The following is an 18,396-nucleotide window of genomic DNA, read 5'->3' as shown; positions in this document are numbered from 1 at the left end:
TTTACCGGACATAATAAATTGTTACATTTGATTATTCTAACCAGGGCCGGACTGGGACACAATTTCAGGCCGGGAAATCCTACACCCATCCAGGCCCATCCTATGCACCCAAATAAAATTTGGAAATATGGACAACCCTATTTTTTCCTAAATTACATTTATTGGTCTAAACTAATCCTTAGGCTGGGGCCGTGTAAAATAATTAAAGGCTTTCTCTTGAACGGTATCCTCACTTCCCTTTTCCTTCTCTTCATTTACCCTAATATATCTGTCTCTCACTTCCACCAGTATCATCAGCCTCATACACTAAGTAAAGTGGAGTACTAGTGTTATATATATATATATATATATATATATATTTATGTATGTATATGTATGTATGTATAGAGTGTGCATATTTTTCTTGTACCTGTCTCTTCACCTGTCACTTGTTCTGGCCTCATGTTACAAACAGAACTGTCTCCACCTTGGTGTAAAACAACCACCTTATTGCAATTTGTTTGCCCAGAATCTACATTTATTTTAGTAAAAAATCTAAGTATTATATTTATGACAAAATGTTGTTGTTTTTATCTTAAAATTACTTAAATATCCAACATTTAGCAACACTATATTTCATACAATATGTAAAAAAAAAAAAAAAAGTATTATTTTGCTTCTACATGTCATCTCACTCCCTGGCTGAATGTGTGATCATTGCACCACAGCTAGAGCTAGGTTGACTGTCTGTCTCCACCTTCATTTGATAAAAAAAAAAAAAAAAATGAAAGGAAAGGAAAAACGTTTTACACCTCACAAATGGGCAGACATAATTTTCTAAATTGCCTAATAAAATGTTATTGCATTATTTTTTGTTGATGTCTGCATCACTCCTGTCTCCCTGCTCCCAGTACATAAATGTTAATATTTGCCTGCTAAATTACTAATGTAACTTTACACTAAATAATATTCATCTCCTTTAGCATACAGTATTTTGAGTGACGATAATAGGGGTGCTATACCGCTTACATTTGCTAGCATTTCAATACTAAGTTAACGAAGAAAAAAGTACGGTATTTACAGATGAAAATGACCTGCACTTGAAGCCCTGAACAGGTCATTCATTTTGCATAATTTTGATGCTTGTTCTCTGAGTGCTTTCTTTTTCGTTGTCCTTTCCCTCTCTGCTCCACCTGGCCGTTTTCTCTCCATCATCGGGTGATGCTCGCATTTTCTGTTTAACCGTTTGGCTGAGGCTTTAAGTCGAATCGTAGCCTTGCCAGTCAAGACTAACAGATTCATGATTTTATTTTATAATAATAATTTCATTGAATGACGAATTCGAAAATGATCAATGGTAAAGGTAGTAGTATAAATAATAATAATAATAATAATAATAATAATAAATAAAAAAATTATAAAAATTTTTTTTTTTTTAAAACGCTGGCTGGCAGCAGGCCAAATTAGTCGCCAGGCCACCGGGAATTCTCCCGGTGCTCCCGATGGCCAGTCCGGGCCTGATTCTAACTGATTTTAATATTGTTCTTTTAATGGTTAAAAGGAATAGTCAAACATTCACTTACAATTAATGATCCACAGATATCATTAAAACCTTTTCATTTATCAGGTGAATTAACTAGTGATCGACCGATATATCGGTCGGCCGATAAATCGGGCCGATATTTGCGGGTTTTACGTGTATCGGCCGATATGCGGCTGCTGCGTTTACCGATAGTTTTTTCCCGGCATTATTTACAGACAGGCGTCCGCCGGCAGCTCTGTGTTGCTGGAGACGCTGCAGTTCACGTGCAGCCCATGCACTGCCCCTCCCACTAGCAGAGTGCTGGAAGCCTCTTCAAGACAACGGTTAGTTTTAAACTAAACTTTAAAGTTTTAAAACTTAAACTTTCAAGGCATCTTTTAACTGTTTGACTTAGCTGAAATATTGCCATACACTTTGAAAGTGGAGACACGTTGCTCTATATGTACTAGCAACTATAGCTAAGCAAGTTTGTTGGTCCAAATGGAAAACGCGAATGCCTCATTTATAAAACTGCTTGTCATTGTATTTAGGGAGCTGCTAATAGCTAAGTTTGAGGCTATCCATATGCATACGGCAGCTGTTACGAACACTGGTCGTAGGATTAAATAATGCCGACTTGATTCCGTGATATTTGTGGGAGTTTTATTCAGCGACCACCTGGCTGAGGTTTGGACTTGTGCTCATAAAAGAAGCGACGTGGTTGCGACACGCATGCGATGTAGCACGCTCGTTTGTCCAGGCGCTTCTATGCCGTGGTGAGATGAAAACATCTAAACTTTTCAGAATGCCGCAAGCGCACGCAGGTCATGTGACAAAAAACAACTGACCTTTCCATGACAACACTCAGGCCCCGTCCACACTACTGCGTTTTCGTTTAAAAACGGAGAATTAAAACGAATACGATCTCCATCTCCGTCCACACCAGCGTTTTAGCTGCGTATTAGAATTGATCTCCGTCCACATTAAAACGACTGAAAACGCGGATCACGTGACCATTCACCAACACTGGGCATGCGCGTGCCAGTGTAAACCTAGAGACTTTCAAACTGTAAAAAAATGTTTTATTAATATGTATTTGTGTCAAAATGACATATAAACATCTTTTCCTGTTCTATTTTGCCTGGAAACGCTTCCAACACACTTGCGTGTCGCATGAAAAAATAGGCGTCGGTTCTATTTCTAGTATGTACGCGTTTACCGCGCGAGCTGCGCCTGAGGCGCGGCAGTTTCTTACTGTAAGAAACTGTTCCAGCGGGTGAAGTTTACTGGTACTGAATATTACCTGTGTACTCCATGACTGATGACACCCAATCATAGAGCCGAGCGTGAGCCTCTACTACGTCATCGTTTCTAAAGTCCTCCGTTTTGACCCGTCCACACTAAAACGCCCTCCGGAGATTCAAAACGAAAAACGTTTCTAAACTTCTCCGTTTTGAGTCTCCGTTTTTGCCGTTTTAGTGTGGACGGGAGGTGCAAACGTAGCAAAAGGTCTCCGTTTTTAAACGAAAACGCAGTAGTGTGGACAGGGCCTGAAAGCTCGGCCGAACAGCTGATCATAGCTGGACAGGGCGGGTTTTTATTTCTCATCTCCATAAATATATGTAGTCGTAAAGGGCTAGAAATAAATTAATCCTTACTTCCTCGTCATCATGGAGATCGCAATGAGATTGAGAATCTATTTGGTTTAAAATCGTTTTTGTTTTGTTTAAAATGGAGATCACACAGAATAACATGTTCCAGTCTATTTATAAAAAAAAAAACTAATATGAATCATTAAAGTGATACTTCAGGATTTAGCATTAAGATTTGTATTAGTAGAAAACCTGTAGTATTTTCGAATTACCGTGCTTTCCACCCTCATATCCCCCTTGAGAGGAGAGATTTATGTATTTTTTGTCTGGAAAAAATCCTCCGATGATGCAAAAATCGTCATTTTGCGTCATCAGAGGATTTTCTGGCCAGAGGCTAAAGACTACAGCCAGTACGAGGCGCTGTCCCACATGTTTTCAGCCCGCCCATAGGAGGTGGGATTTCACTCACAGAATGTACACAGTGTCAGCCTGGAAGCTAAGCTAGCAGGCTCTTGTTCTGTGGAGAAAGCTGAGTAGGGGTTACCATCCTCCTTTTCCCGGACTTGTCCGGCGGGCGAGATCGTTCAAAATGTCCGTGATTCGGCTTTTGCTTTCTGCGGTCGCCATTCATTGTTTACATGCACACCTTTTGTTTCAACCTAACTGAATTCATTCCGATTGGTGAGTCTGAATGTAGTGTTTACATGAACGCTAAACAAGTGATCAGTTGATGTGCGTTTTACCCTTGCTAAGAAAATTCCCGCTCCTCCGTGAGAGATGGGAGACCCGTATGGAGCGAATTATGTGCCATAATTTAACAAACAAATCCAGCATTTTGCAAACAAACTCAATCTACTTCGCAAAGGAAAACTCGACTCGCAAACAAACTCGATCCGCTTTGCAAAGGAAATTTCGACTCGCAAACAAACAGAAAGCAATGTGCAAGCACAAAGGTCGGTTTGAGTGAAAATGCAGTGGAGTAACAAATTTGTATTGTGTTTTACAAATATAAATAAATGAGCCAAGATAATACTTCACAAATATATACAAACCATCCTTCAAATTGCATGTAACCTTTGAACAAATACCAAATCTAGTGCATACAAATGCATATCTGTCTGTTATGATTGTGTGACACTTCGCTTTGAGATCTCTCGGTTCGATTTTCTCACAAATGCGTCCAGGCAGATTTTCTCACAAATGCAGTTGAGCAACTTACTCTTCTAAAACAGTAGATGGCGCTAAACTAGAGGCTAATTTAGCGCTAGTCTCCCAGGAGAAGCACTGATTTGAAACTTGCCTTTGCCTACAGCTGAGGAAAATGACCGGTGAACGGTGAACGTGTTTCTGTCTTATTTGATCTATATTTAACCTTTTTGAGGTTTTCTCTTGCAAAATGTTTATTGCATATCTAGACAGAAATCCACATTAGCACTTAGTAGCACTTCACTCTCTCTAGGATCGGGGAATCTATAAGCTGAAAGCTCTGCCATCATGTTGCTTTTTGTAATTTTTTTCTGCATCGGACTCATGCGAAATTACTAAATTAGTGATTATGTCTACACTTGAACGAATCTATTTCTTTCGTTCTCCATAAATGAATGAGAACATTTCATTTAATTGAGCGGCGGGTTTCATTTGTGTGTCCAAAATAATAATTTGGGCACTGCATAGGCTACGTCACAGGCAAGATAAGAAACAATTGTATATTGTTTTTTGTTTTTTTTCATTAATTATTTTATTACATTAACAGTTAAGCTGACTGAATTCCAAATAAATAAATAAATAAGTGGGACCATCCTTTCAATTAAATTAAATGTTCTCATAGATTTATGGAGAACGAAAGAAATAGATTCGTTCAGTGTCCGATGCAGAAAAAAATTACAAAAAGCAACATGATGGCAAAGCTTTCAGCTTACAGATTCCCCGATCCTAGAGAGAGTGAAGTGCTACTAAGTGCTAATGTGGATTTCTGTCTAGATATGCAATAAACGTTTGGCAAGAGAAAACCTCAAAAAGGTTAAATATAGATCAAATAAGACAGAAACACGTTCACCGTTCACCGGTCATTTTCCTCAGCTGTAGGCAAAGGCAAGTTTCAAATCAGTGCTTCTCCTGGGAGACTAGCGCTAAATTAGCCTCTAGTTTAGCGCCATCTACTGTTTTAGAAGAGGAAGTTGCTCAACTGCATTTGTGAGAAAATCTGCCTGGACGCATTTGTGAGAAAATCGAACCGAGAGATCTCAAAGCGAAGTGTCACACAATCATAACAGACAGATATGCATTTGTATGCACTAGATTTGGTATTTGTTCAAAGGTTACATGCAATTTGAAGGATGGTTTGTATATATTTGTGAAGTATTATCTTGGCTCATTTATTTATATTTGTAAAACACAATACAAATTTGTTACTCCACTGCATTTTCACTCAAACCGACCTTTGTGCTTGCACATTGCTTTCTGTTTGTTTGCGAGTCGAAATTTCCTTTGCAAAGCGGATCGAGTTTGTTTGCGAGTCGAGTTTTCCTTTGCGAAGTAGATTGAGTTTGTTTGCAAAATGCTGGATTTGTTTGTTAAATTATGGCACATAATTCGCTCCATAGACCCGGCGCGTCTCAGTAATGAAGCCACCGGCCTCGTGTCGTTCTCCCGCGGCCCTCAGCCTCGTCCTGCTCGCCACAGTAAACATGATGAATGGCGACTGTAGAACGCAAAAGCCGAATCCCGGACATTTTGGGCGATCTCGAAATCCAGGGCAAACTCGTCACGGAGACTCACTAAGTTAGTAGCCTAACCTTCTTGTTGTTTTCAACTGCGCTGTCTAACCGGTAGGTGTGGCTTGGGAGTGGCTTCCTAGGGCAGCGAAGCAAGTGCATTCTGGGAGTTGTTGTCTTTCATCCACATAAGCCAAAAATACATTTTCTGGCTTTTCTCAGGCTAGAAAGCTCCAAATCAAAAATTTCTTCACATTTCTTCTACATAAATGACCTATTTTAAATACACATTCATCTTTCCAGAGGTGGAGTATCCCTTTAATTCAAACACGTTTAAAACGAATTAATTCAGTCTCATTCAAGCATTAAAGGGACACTTCACCCATTTGCATTAAGCTTTGTATTGTTAGAAACCCAGTCATATATTATAATAAACGTGGATTTTTCATTAATTTTTCCCTGAGATGGGAGAAATAAGGATTTAAGTGTTTTACTTCCTGCTTATTATGACGTAAAAATCATCATTTTGCGTCATAATAAGCAGGAAGTCACATTTCATTGAAAAGTGTAGAGACTACAAACACTAGCTCCTCATTATTCCAGGGGGCGGGACCCGCTCACGCTACAGGCCTATTACAGATCAGTGGGTGGGACTTCACTTTCTGAAACTAAAAGCAATATCCTCCATCTTGTTTGGAAGCTAAGCTAACAGGCACTGTGGAGCCAGCTGTGAAGATATGACAATAGCGGAGGGTAACGTTACTCAATATGATGTAGAAGAAGAGGATTTCGGAAGTGTGATGCTTGAATCAGGTGTTTGTGGCTACCTTTACAAGCCGCATTATAGCGAAGAGCAGCCGAGGCAGAAGACCTGCCTGTCGCGGACGAGAAGCCCAGACTGGCTCGAGTTAGGGCGGACTGGTGGCGCCGGTGATCTCACTATGCAACTACGAACACAGAGATAGAGTCCGTCTGCTGCAAATAATTTAAACGATGCCAATTTCTCCTGGACGAAATCTCTGAATCAGACGAGGACACGGACGTTTGTGTTGTGAACCATCCTAGTTTCGCACCGCATCTGACTGAACATCCCGGTAACGTTACCATGCAATAATTCACCAATTCGAAAGAAATACAAATGAGGAGTAATTCACTAATGAGTTCGCCAACTAACTAACGTTAGACATTTTGTGTGAAATGAATTTCAAGCTCCGGTGGTAGCTAGCCTTATTGAGAGTGAGGAGTTGTCGTCACGGTATAGAGCCCCTCCCCTCGATCCGCCATGTTGGCAGGATTCCAGCGGCAAAACATCATTGTTTACGTGTGTTGTTAACTCGGTAGTAGAGGAGGTTTTCGCAATTCCGCACTGTTTTACCATGCCTGGAAGTAAAAACTGCTCCAGTGTTTGTCACAAGAAGCCAAGCGCCGACATTAGGCATTTCTCAATAGCAAGTACGCAAAGTTCGGACTTAAATGCCAAGTCCAGCTCAGGAGAATGACTCCCGAGGACGCGCGTCACTCAGCTCGCTCTGCTACTCCGGTTATCTCACTCTGTATGTACATTTTAGGCAACAATAAAACGAAATATGTTTTAAAACACTACACTGCCTCTTTTCGTTTTCATTTAAAGAAATCTTAAACATTACACAAATTTGGTTCAGGCAACGCATATTTATTATATTCACTACATGTAACGTTAGCATATTTATAACAAAACTTTTTTTTTAAATTGTTATATTTAAATTGTTCTTTTCGTTTAAATTTTAAAAATATTAAACTTATTAATATGGTTCAGGCAATATATTATGTGCATTTGTACTCTGATCATCACTGTAATATTATTATTTTTTTTAAATACAAAACTAAACCCTGTCTCTTTTTGTTGAATTACAGTTTTATAGCCATTATAAAAATAAGTAGCCTATAAGTAAAAAGTACAAGAAGCTATACAATAAGAAATAAAGCAAACGATTCAGTCAAACATACAAAGTCAGCGCTCTAGTCTAACAACAACGGTAAAGTTAAATAGCCTAAATATAAAGTTATGAAATTTCACTTAGCCCTCAGTTTGGCCAGGGAACAAGATTCACAAGACCAAAGATCGCCCGTTAGGTCAACACAAGACGAATTATATCTCATGTTATCTTCTCTAAATACCGCTGTTTTGCGCTTGGTGTGAGCTTGTTCCTGTAAGGTCCCTTTTCTTTCGCTTTATCTTTTTGCATTGCTTTACTTTCTTCCTTTTCTTTTTCGTATTCGTAGATCAGTCTGTGTCCCGCTGAAATAATAAATAGCCTAATAATAATAGCCTAATAAATGCGCAAAAATGAAAGAGCTCTGGAATGTTTAGTCGCGCTTCTGTGTAGTTCTGAAGGCGTTGCCCCTGGCAACCGATAGCGTCTCCTTCCATCATGGCCGACAGGCTCAGACCCCGCCCAAATCAACCCAAGTCGGCACGTGACTCCTCACTCTCAGATGAGACGGATGAGTGATTCATATGCTGTTCTGGATTAGTGGGAGTGGCTTGCGCAGCTGTGCAATGTGGTGCATTGTGGGAGTTGTTGTCTTTCATACAAATGCGTCCTGAAGTTACTTTCTTTCTTTCCTCGGTCAAGAAGGCACCAAATTCAAAATTTATTTTACATTTTGACTACATATATGACCCACTTTCAATAAAGATCAATGTTCCCATGGGTGAAATGCTCCTTTAAATGACTAGGTTGTAAATAGTTGGTTACTTTTAAAATTAAGTATAGTACAGTTTGCACTTTATTATGCTGCTTGCTTGTTGCTACTGTGTGCAATAGTGTAATTATTTTATTTATGCTTAAATATTTATTTTCAGAATTTGAATTATGCTTAAATATTTATTTTCAGTATTTTCAACTTTTTTTTTACTTGTTCTACCTCACGTTTTTAATATTTGTCAAATATTGTTTAAGTTCAATAAATGTTCCTTTTTTAAATTGAGACTTTTGTTATCATCGTGTCATTTTTATGATGTAAATTGAAAGAGCAAAAGCAGTATCGGCTCCAAATATCGGCCCAAGAAAATCAGCAGCCCATATCGGTCATCGGCTAAGCCTGATGAAAAAAAATCGGTATCGGTACTAAAAAATCCATATCGGTCGATCCCTAGAAATAACGAGTAAATACATATGATCAATGTATTACAAATTTAACCAACCAATACTTTGCATGAGTGAGGACAGAACACGTGATTCCTTCCCCGTGTATTGGCGAACCGGCAATTGGAGCAATATAGCGGGCCTTACACTAGTTATAATAGCTAATAAAGATTTAAATTAGGGATAGACCGATATGGATTTTTTAGTGCCGATGCCGATACCGATTTTTTTTCATCAGCCTTAGCCGATGACCGATATGGGCTGCCGATTTTCTTGGGCCGATATTTGGAGCCGATACTGCTTTTGCTCACTCAATTTAAATCATAAAAATGACACAATGATGATAACAAACGTTACAAGTCTCAATTTAAAAAAGGAACATTTATTGAACTTAAAAAAAAAAAAATATTTGACAAATATTAAAAACATGTGAGGTAGAACAAGTAAAAAAAAGTTCAGAGCTAAAATTACTGAAAATAAATATTTAAGCATGATTTAAATTCTTTAAGTAAATTCTGAAAATAAATATTTAATCATGAATAAAATAATTACACTATTGCACAGAGTAGCAACAAGCAAGCAGCATAATAAACGTCTGTCTTTGCTATGCAGCCATGAACTGCGCTCTCCATGATGACATGGAGGAAGGATTAATTTATTTCCTGCCCTTTACGACTTCATATATTTGTGGAGATGAGAAATAAAAACCCGCCCTGTCCAGCTATGATCAGCTGTTCGGCCGAGTTTTCGATGCTGTCGTATTATTCCACCACAGATGCGGCATTCTGAAAAGTTGAGATGTTTTTATCTCGATGCGGCGCGGACGCGCTTGGAAAAAACACTTGAGCGCGCAAAAGACGCAATATGTGAACAGGCCCTAAAAAATGTATTTGTTTTCATCTCACCACGGCATAGAAGCGCCTGGACAAACGAGCGTGCTGCATCGCATGCGTGTCGCAACCACGTCGCTTATTTTATGAGCACACGTCCAAACCTCAGCCAGGTGGTCGCTGAATAAAACTCCCACAAATATCACAGAACAACGTCGGCATTATTTAATCCTATGTGTTCGTAACAGCTGCCGTGTGCATATGGATAGCCTCAAACTTAGCTATTTGTAGCTCCTTAAATACAATGACAAGCAGTTTTATAGATGAGGCATTCGCGTTTTCCATTTGGACCCACAAACTTGCTTAGTTGCACACACATATGAAGCAACGTGTTTCCACTTTTAAAGTGTATGGCAATATTTCAGCTAAGTCAAACAGGTAAAAGATTCTTTGAAAGTTTAAAACTAACCGTTGTCTTGAAGAGGCTTCCAGCACTCTGCTAGTGGGAGGGGCAGTGCATGGGCTGCACGTGAACTGCAGCGTCTCCAGCAACACAGAGCTGCCGGCGGACGCCTGTCTGTAAATAATGCCGGGAAAAAACTATCGGCGAACGCAGCAGCCGCATATCGGCCGATACACGTAAAACCCGCAAATATCGGCCCGATATGTCGGTCGATCACTAATTTAAATATGGAATTTTTTTTATTACACAAATCTGGCTGGCTGGCTTTTAAAACTACTAAACTAAAACTTAAAACTATTACAAATTGAAAACTTTCAAACTTCAAGCTTTTAAAACTACTTTTTTTTTTTTTTTACTTTTTAATCTAGTTTTAAATTGTAATATTTTAACTATTTTTTATAATTAAATTAAGCCTTGGTGAACAATAATCTTTTTTCAAAATAAAAATATTACAGTCAGTGTAGTTGTTCTGTAACTCTTCAGCCAGCCGGTTCTGGCTCATCTTCCTCAGGATGTTCAGTGTTTTATTCACAGCTTCTTTTTCTCCAAAACGCTCAATCATTATATCCACCAGGCCCGGACTGGCCATCGGGAGCACCGGGAGAATTCCCGGTGGCCTGGCGACAAATTTGGCCTGCTGTCAGCCAGCGTTTTTATTTTTTTATATATATACTAATATATATATATACTTATATATATACTTAATAATCTTTTTGATCCTTTTCAGTCTGGTTTTCGCCCTTTGCATAGTACTGAAACTGCACTAGTTAAGGTACTGAATGATCTGCTTCTCTCTGGTGACTCTGGTTCTCTGTCTATGCTCCTGCTGCTTGACCTCAGCTCTGCCTTCGATACGGTCTCCCATCAACTACTCATTTCGCGCCTTTCGGATGTGGGTATTTCTGGTGCTGCTCTTTCCTGGTTTTCCTCCTATCTCTCTGACAGACTGTTCTACATTTCACTTCAGAATTTTCACTCACCTACTGTCCCCCTGAAGCAAGGTGTCCCTCAGGGATCCGTTCTTGGGCCATTGTTATTCATAATCTATATGATACCTCTTGGTCAGATCCTCCGCCGTCATGGTTTTAATTATCATTTTTACGCAGACGACATTCAATTATATACTACCTGTACATCTACTTTATCTCTCACAACTGACAAAATCTCTGCTTGTGTACATGAAATAAAAGATTGGCTTCATTCAAATTTTCTAAAACTTAACATGGACAAAACTGAGATTATTTTCACTGGACCTCCGTCACTCACTAATAAAATTCCTACCAACTTCACCTGTGAGATCGCTGGCTCTCTTATCAAACCATCTAGTACTATTAAAAATCTTGGTGTAATTTTCGATTCCAATCTATCTTTCCACTCTCACATTAATTCAATCACTAAATTGGCATTCTTTCATCTACGTCGTATCGCTCAGCTCCGTCCCTTTATCAGTATCTCAGATGCTGAAACTGTCATCCATGCATTTGTCACCTCACGTCTCGATTACTGCAATGCACTTTTCATTGGCCTATCAGCTAGCTCCATTTCCAAATTACAATACATTCAAAACTCTGCTGCCAGACTACTCACCCACACCAAGCGTTCTGCACATATTACCCCAATTCTGCATGATCTTCACTGGCTTCCTGTGGCTTACCGTATCAAATTCAAAATTCTCCTTCTCACTTTTAAGTCTCTGCACGGCCTGGCTCCCCCCTATCTCTGTAACCTGCTTCTCCCCTACACCCCGACTCGCTCTTTACGATCCGCTGATTCTAGCCTTCTCGTCGTCCCTCGGCATCGCCTTGCTTCAATGGGGGGCAGATCATTCAGTGTTGTTGCGCCCAAAATGTGGAACTCTCTCCCCCGATCACTCTGTTCTGTTGACACTATCTCTGAATTCAAATCCATGCTCAAAACTCACCTATTTTCTGAATGTTATAATTCTTAATTCATTTTTTTTTTCTTTTTTTTTTTTTTTTTCCAAAGTTATATCTGTCTGTATTATGCTGATTGCCTCCCCATCTACCCAATTTTCACTTACTGTACTTGCACTCTCAACTGCCTACTGTTGTTCTGTCTGCTGTCTTTGTCAACTGCCTTTATTGTTGTTTGTCTATTGTAAAGTGTCCTTGAGCTCTGGAAAGGCGCTATATAAATAAAACTTATTATTATTATTATTATTATTAATACCTTTACCAGTGATCATTTTCGGATTCGTCATTCAATAAAATGATTATTATAAAATCATGAATCTGTTAGTCTTAAAGGTAGAGCGGAGGATCTTTCCGAATTTTAGATAAGACCCGCCCTCTCCACTTTTTGAAAAGTTTGATTGATTCACCAGAATGATTGACAATTAGGAGGACCAATAGTATAGACATTCCACCCGGAAGTAAAAAAATCCTCCGCTATACCTTTAACTTTTTTCCTTTCCTTTTTTTTCATTCATTCATTTTTTCTTCATTCTTCAAATGAAGGTGGTGACAGTCAACCTAGCTCTAGCTGTGGTGCAATGATCACACATTCAGCCAGGGAGTGAGATGACATGTAGAAGCAAAATAATATTTTTTTTTTTTTTTTTACATATTGTATGAAATATAGTGTTGCTAAATGTTGGATATTTAAGTAATTTTAAGATAAAAACAACAACATTTTGTCATAAATATAATACTTAGATTTTTTACTAAAATAAATGTAGATTCTGGGCAAACAAATTGCAATAAGGTGGTTGTTTTACACCAAGGTGGAGACAGTTCTGTTTGTAACATGAGGCCAGAACAAGTGACAGGTGAAGAGACAGGTACAAGAAAAATATGCACACTCTATACATACATACATATACATACATAAATATATATATATATATATATATAACACTAGTACTCCACTTTACTTAGTGTATGAGGCTGATGATACTGGTGGAAGTGAGAGACAGATATATTAGGGTAAATGAAGAGAAGGAAAAGGGAAGTGAGGATACCGTTCAAGAGAAAGCCTTTAATTATTTTACACGGCCCCAGCCTAAGGATTAGTTTAGACCAATAAATGTAATTTAGGAAAAAATAGGGTTGTCCATATTTCCAAATTTTATTTGGGTGCATAGGATGGGCCTGGATGGGTGTAGGATTTCCCGGCCTGAAATTGTGTCCCAGTCCGGCCCTGACCATATTTTATAAAGACAATAAAAGTAAATAGGAAATTACATATTGGACTTAAAGGAACATGACGACTTTTTGGGACTTTAGCTTATTCACCGTATCCCCCAGAGTTAGATAAGTCCATAGTCCATACATACCATTTTCATCTCCGTGCGTGCCGTAACTCTGTCTGACGCACCCACCGCTAGCCTAGCTTAGCACAAAGACTGGAGGTAAACGGCTACAGCTAGCATACTGTCTAGAGCCCTGCACGGGGCAAAAAAATCAAGCCCTAACTAAGGCCCCGTCCACACTACTGCGAGCTTTTGCTACGTTTGCACCTCCCGTCCACACTAAAACGGCAAAAACGGAGACTCAAAACGGAGAAGTTTAGAAACGCTGCCGACCCGTTTTTCGTTTTGAATCTCCGGAGGGCGTTTTAGTGTGGACGGGTCAAAACGGAGGACTTTAGAAACGATGACGTAGTAGAGGCTCACGCTCGGATCTATGATTGTGATCAGTCATGGCGTACATCTTTGCTAGCAGCTGTTGTACAAGTAAATTCTGCATTTTACAATGCTATAACTGCCTACATGCGCCTACATTAGGCAAGCTATTATTCGAGCGATCTGTGACAATTCCCGTGTGCAGCGGTGGTATCGACCGTACATGGAGCGTCGGTTTTGGGTTAACCCGGGAAGAACCAGCGCATGGTGGGATAATTTTATCAATGAAGTTGTGTTTACACTGGCACGCGCATGCCCAGTGTTGGTGAATGGTCATGTGATCCGCGTTTTCAGTCGTTTTAACCCTCTGATGGTCTTTATTTATGTCTACACTCGAGTTTTTTGGGGTCTCTAGAGACCCCAGACAATAACATTTAATTTTGTTACAAGATAATAGTTTTTTTTTTTTACAAATGTAATTTTATTCTGTTTGTTAATGTTTTTACTCAACATTTGTGCAGTTTTTGGAGAATTTATGATATTTTTTAAATTTCTATAAATAAATAAATAAATATTTAAATAGCCTTTTTACAAAAAAACAGCATTTGATGTAAAATTCACTTTATAAAAGACCCAGATTTCTAACTTTCATTCATGGGGATGGATAATTTTAAATGGTTTAATGTAAAATTTTTGCCCATTTTTTGGAAAATGCAGTTTTAAAATAAAAAATAATAATTTTAACCACTAGATGGCTATAGAGCTCCAGTATATGCTATTTGCTATTAGACTACCTGAAAGATATCTTTTCACAAGTTGGATTCATATCTAAATATTATAAAATCACAATTATAACAAAAATAAAATATTTTTGTCAAAGTTTAGCTTTTTTTTGTACCAAAAAAACCCCAGTTTTTCAATAATGTTACATTATGATTAGAATCAAACCTGAACAAATTGTTACAAAGAGAAATGTTGGAGTCTTAAGATTTTATCATTTATTTCAATCATTTATTTTTAATCTAATTCTAGATTCTAGACACACACAATTGTGTGTGTGTGTGTGTGTGTCTGAGAGATAAAGAGAGAGAGTGTGTGAGTACACATTGTCGATGTGCCAGTGTCACCACACCACTTTATATTTGTAGTGGTTCTGCATTTTGGATAATTTTATTTGACAAATTATAGCCTTACAAATGTTCCTGTGTGTGTATCCTTGTGTGTGTGTGTGTGTGTGTGTGTGTGTTTACATTTTCAATGTGTCACCAATTTATTTTTGTGGTGGTACTGCATTTTGGATGATTTTATTTGACAAATTATAGCCTTACAAGTGTGTGTGTGTGTGTGTGTGTGTGTGTGTGTGCACATTTTCAATGTGTCAGTGTCACCAATTTATTTTTGTGGTGGTACTGCATTTTGGATGATTTTATTTTACAAATGATAAGAGAACAGTTTTTATAGTCTCAAAAATGTATTCCTCTATATGTGTGTGTGTGTGTGTGTACACGCGTGTTGTGAGCAATATAATTTAGCATTGTGGATGTTTTTTGCATTGGTGGAAGTGTGCCACTTTATTTGTGCCATTTCTGTCGATGTGTTCTGCGTTTTTTCTGATTTTGATGATGAATTTTGTCTATTTTGATTGCGGGGTCTCCAGAGACCCCGAAGACCACGAGTGTCACAATTTTTGTCACGCTAACATAAAAACAGATATAATTCCAATTTTTTTTTTTTTTGTAGATCTAGAAAGTGTTGAGAGCCGTAGAAGGTTTCATACCATTTGGACAAAGGGAACATTTTTTTTAATTTGAGCAAAAGTCATTTGGGGTCCCAAAATCCCCCGTAAACCATCAGATTAATGTGGACGGAGATCAATTCTAATACGCAGCTAAAACGCTGGTGTGGACGGGGCCTAAGACCTGGCCCGTGGTGTTCAAGCCCTAATCCGGCCCCAGCCCAAAAACGTCTACAATTTTTCAGCCCGAACCCGACTCGAGACCAACATCAATATCACTTCAAAGGTGTGGTTCAGGATTTTGGACATTGTACCTCATTTCCAAGTTAGCCTGGGTGTTATTTATCAGTGGAGACAGTTTAGAAAAATTTTCATCCAGTCCTTCAGGTTGCATAGTTCGCTGGTGCTAGGCTAGCGCAAGTCAACGGTAACTGCTAGCCTGCCATTAAAAATAGTTTTACCCACTCCACAGTACACCAAAATCAAATAAATCATAACGCCAGACTACTGATGTAAATGTCTGTTGAGAGAATAATGTTAGAAATCAAACTACACTTTCATCGCATTGCAATAGTTATACTTTACATTTACATACTTTACTTTACATACTTACATTTACAGGGACTAGTTTCTCAGCAGCGGCGGAATTTTACTTTGCTCCGGTTAGTACTGCGCCGAACAGTAAACACAGAACAGAAGTGCACTACAGTCGGGACGTCTAGCTAGCTAGTAGTAGTCTCGGTTGCCTAGGTAACTTAATATCACTCCGTCGCTGCTGTAGACTGTGCTAATAAATACAGGGAACAAAGTATAACTATTGCAATGCGATGAAAGGGTAGTTTGATTTCTAACATTATTCTCTCAACAGACATTTACATCGATACTCTGGCGTTATGATTTATTTGATTTTGGTGTACTGTGGAGTGGGTAAACCTGTTTTTAATGGCAGGCTAGCAGTTACCGTTGACTTGCGCTAGCCTAGCACCAGCGAACTATGCAACTGGAAAGACTGGATGAAAATTTTTCAAAACTGTCTCCACTGATAAATAACACCCAGGCTAACTTGGAAATGAGGTCTGATGCCCAAAATCCTGAACCACCCCTTTAAGCTCTCTATGACGCACGCTCTCTGATGCGCACTGTCTCTGCTAGATGCGCACACACACACACACACACACACTACTAGGTAAAATTTTATTATAGGCCTCAAACATAACTACCACCATCAACAATTATGCCCACAAATATTAATCCAGACTGTCCATTACAGAGAAGCATAAGCATGCAGTAAAGAATATTATATGGCCAAATGTGATCCAGCAGCAAATAAAGATTTACAGCCTACCTTTTTTAGATGTTAAGTAACTTTACTGAAGAACAACGTTTCAAAGAACTCTTCGCCACCTGGCTAACGTTAAATAATAAAAATATAATAAAGAAAAAAAATCAGGCTCATTCACTGTTTATTCGCGAGTGTTGTGAAGAAAAAGAATAGCATCCACTGTTGAAGGCTTCAGGCTCATTGTTTGTTGTGGTAATCAAATCAAAACTCTTTCGAAATGCAGCTTTTCCTGAAGTATTGGGAACTTTTAGTAACTCCCCACGCTCCAACTTCTCCCTGATGCTCTGCATGGTCAACTGTCACCTAATGCATTGCACACGGGTGATCGCATATTGCGTTGCATATTTACAATATTAGCAATATAACAACATTTCATATATTAGCCTGCGCTCTGCACGTATATTATGGGCACGATGAAAGGAGAAAAGTTAAATGAGCCCGAGTCTGACCAAAGCCCGATCTGTAAAAAAAAGTAAAAAAAATAAAAAACCTGACTGCTCCCAATAAGTAACAAAATAATGCCAACATTTTCCTATTTACATGTTGTGATTTGTATAGTCACAGCTTGCACAAATAACAAGGTCACATGAGACACAGTCATCTTCTAACCGTATACATACTGTGGGAACTATATTCTCAGAAGGCGAAGCACTGCTACTTGGGCGGAGTGATTTGCTCGCAGCACCAGAGAAGCCCTGTGGTGAGGAGCAGAGAGTTCGCTCAGAGCTGGAGTAAATCACTCCGCAGAAGTAGCAGTGCTTCGCCTTCTGAGAATATAGTTCCCACAGTATGTTTACGGTTAGAAGATGGCTGTGTCTCATGTGTAGGGCTGAGCATCGAGAACCGGTTTCAACTGGGAACCGTTTTAAAAATAACGATGCCATTGGAATCGTTTAGAAAATTTGTTTTCGATTCCGATTATCGGTTCCAAACGCGCAAGTTTTGGTTTCCATAGTGGCCACTGGATTTCCGGAAGTGCTTGCCGCGCTTGTTCTGTTGCAGCCATGGAGCACGGTAAGCGGCGCTCAAAAGTGTGGCTTTATTTCACCTTAAAAAAGCCTGAGTCGGCACTCGGCAGAGTGCAACACATGTGACAAACTTATTTCTTGCACGGGCGGATACACTACAAATATGACTAAACACCTACGCCTGCATGGTGTACAAAATTAACAAGGAGTGTAGCGTGTTCGACATGTGTCCACTGTCTCTGAGCGCCGGTCCACTGTCTCGTCCTCCTCGGGCAACCCTTACGTTAGTAACATTGCCAGGAGCGCAAAAAAATTAATCTCTAATGTTTGTTATTTTGAATAGAAATCATCACTCATAAAAAGCAGTCATTCACGTCTTCTCCGGTTTATTTGTGTTCACATACATGCAACAGCATTCGCCAGGGCTCTTAATCCAATGGTGCGCATATTTGGAGAAATAATTATTTATCATCACATGTTTGTACATCACAGTCATCATACATTCTGTCATCGAACATTACTATTCATTTTCCACTGCAT

The 18,396-nt window shown here is 39.0% G+C and overlaps 1 protein-coding gene across 1 annotated transcript in view; it reads right to left on the bottom strand.

Moving 5' to 3' along the window:
• LOC307151685 (NACHT, LRR and PYD domains-containing protein 12-like) overlaps positions 1–18,396 on the bottom strand; it is a gene marked incomplete at its 3' end in the record, with an annotated part of 192,021 nt that overhangs the window by 161,945 nt on the left and 11,680 nt on the right. The window lies entirely within an intron of this gene.

Source organism: Squalius cephalus (genome assembly GCF_949319135.1).
Source record: "Squalius cephalus genome assembly, chromosome: 23".
NCBI lineage: Eukaryota > Metazoa > Chordata > Actinopteri > Cypriniformes > Leuciscidae > Squalius > Squalius cephalus.
The sequence above is the reverse complement of the archived record's forward strand: the minus strand, read 5'-3'. Positions and strand labels throughout refer to the sequence as shown.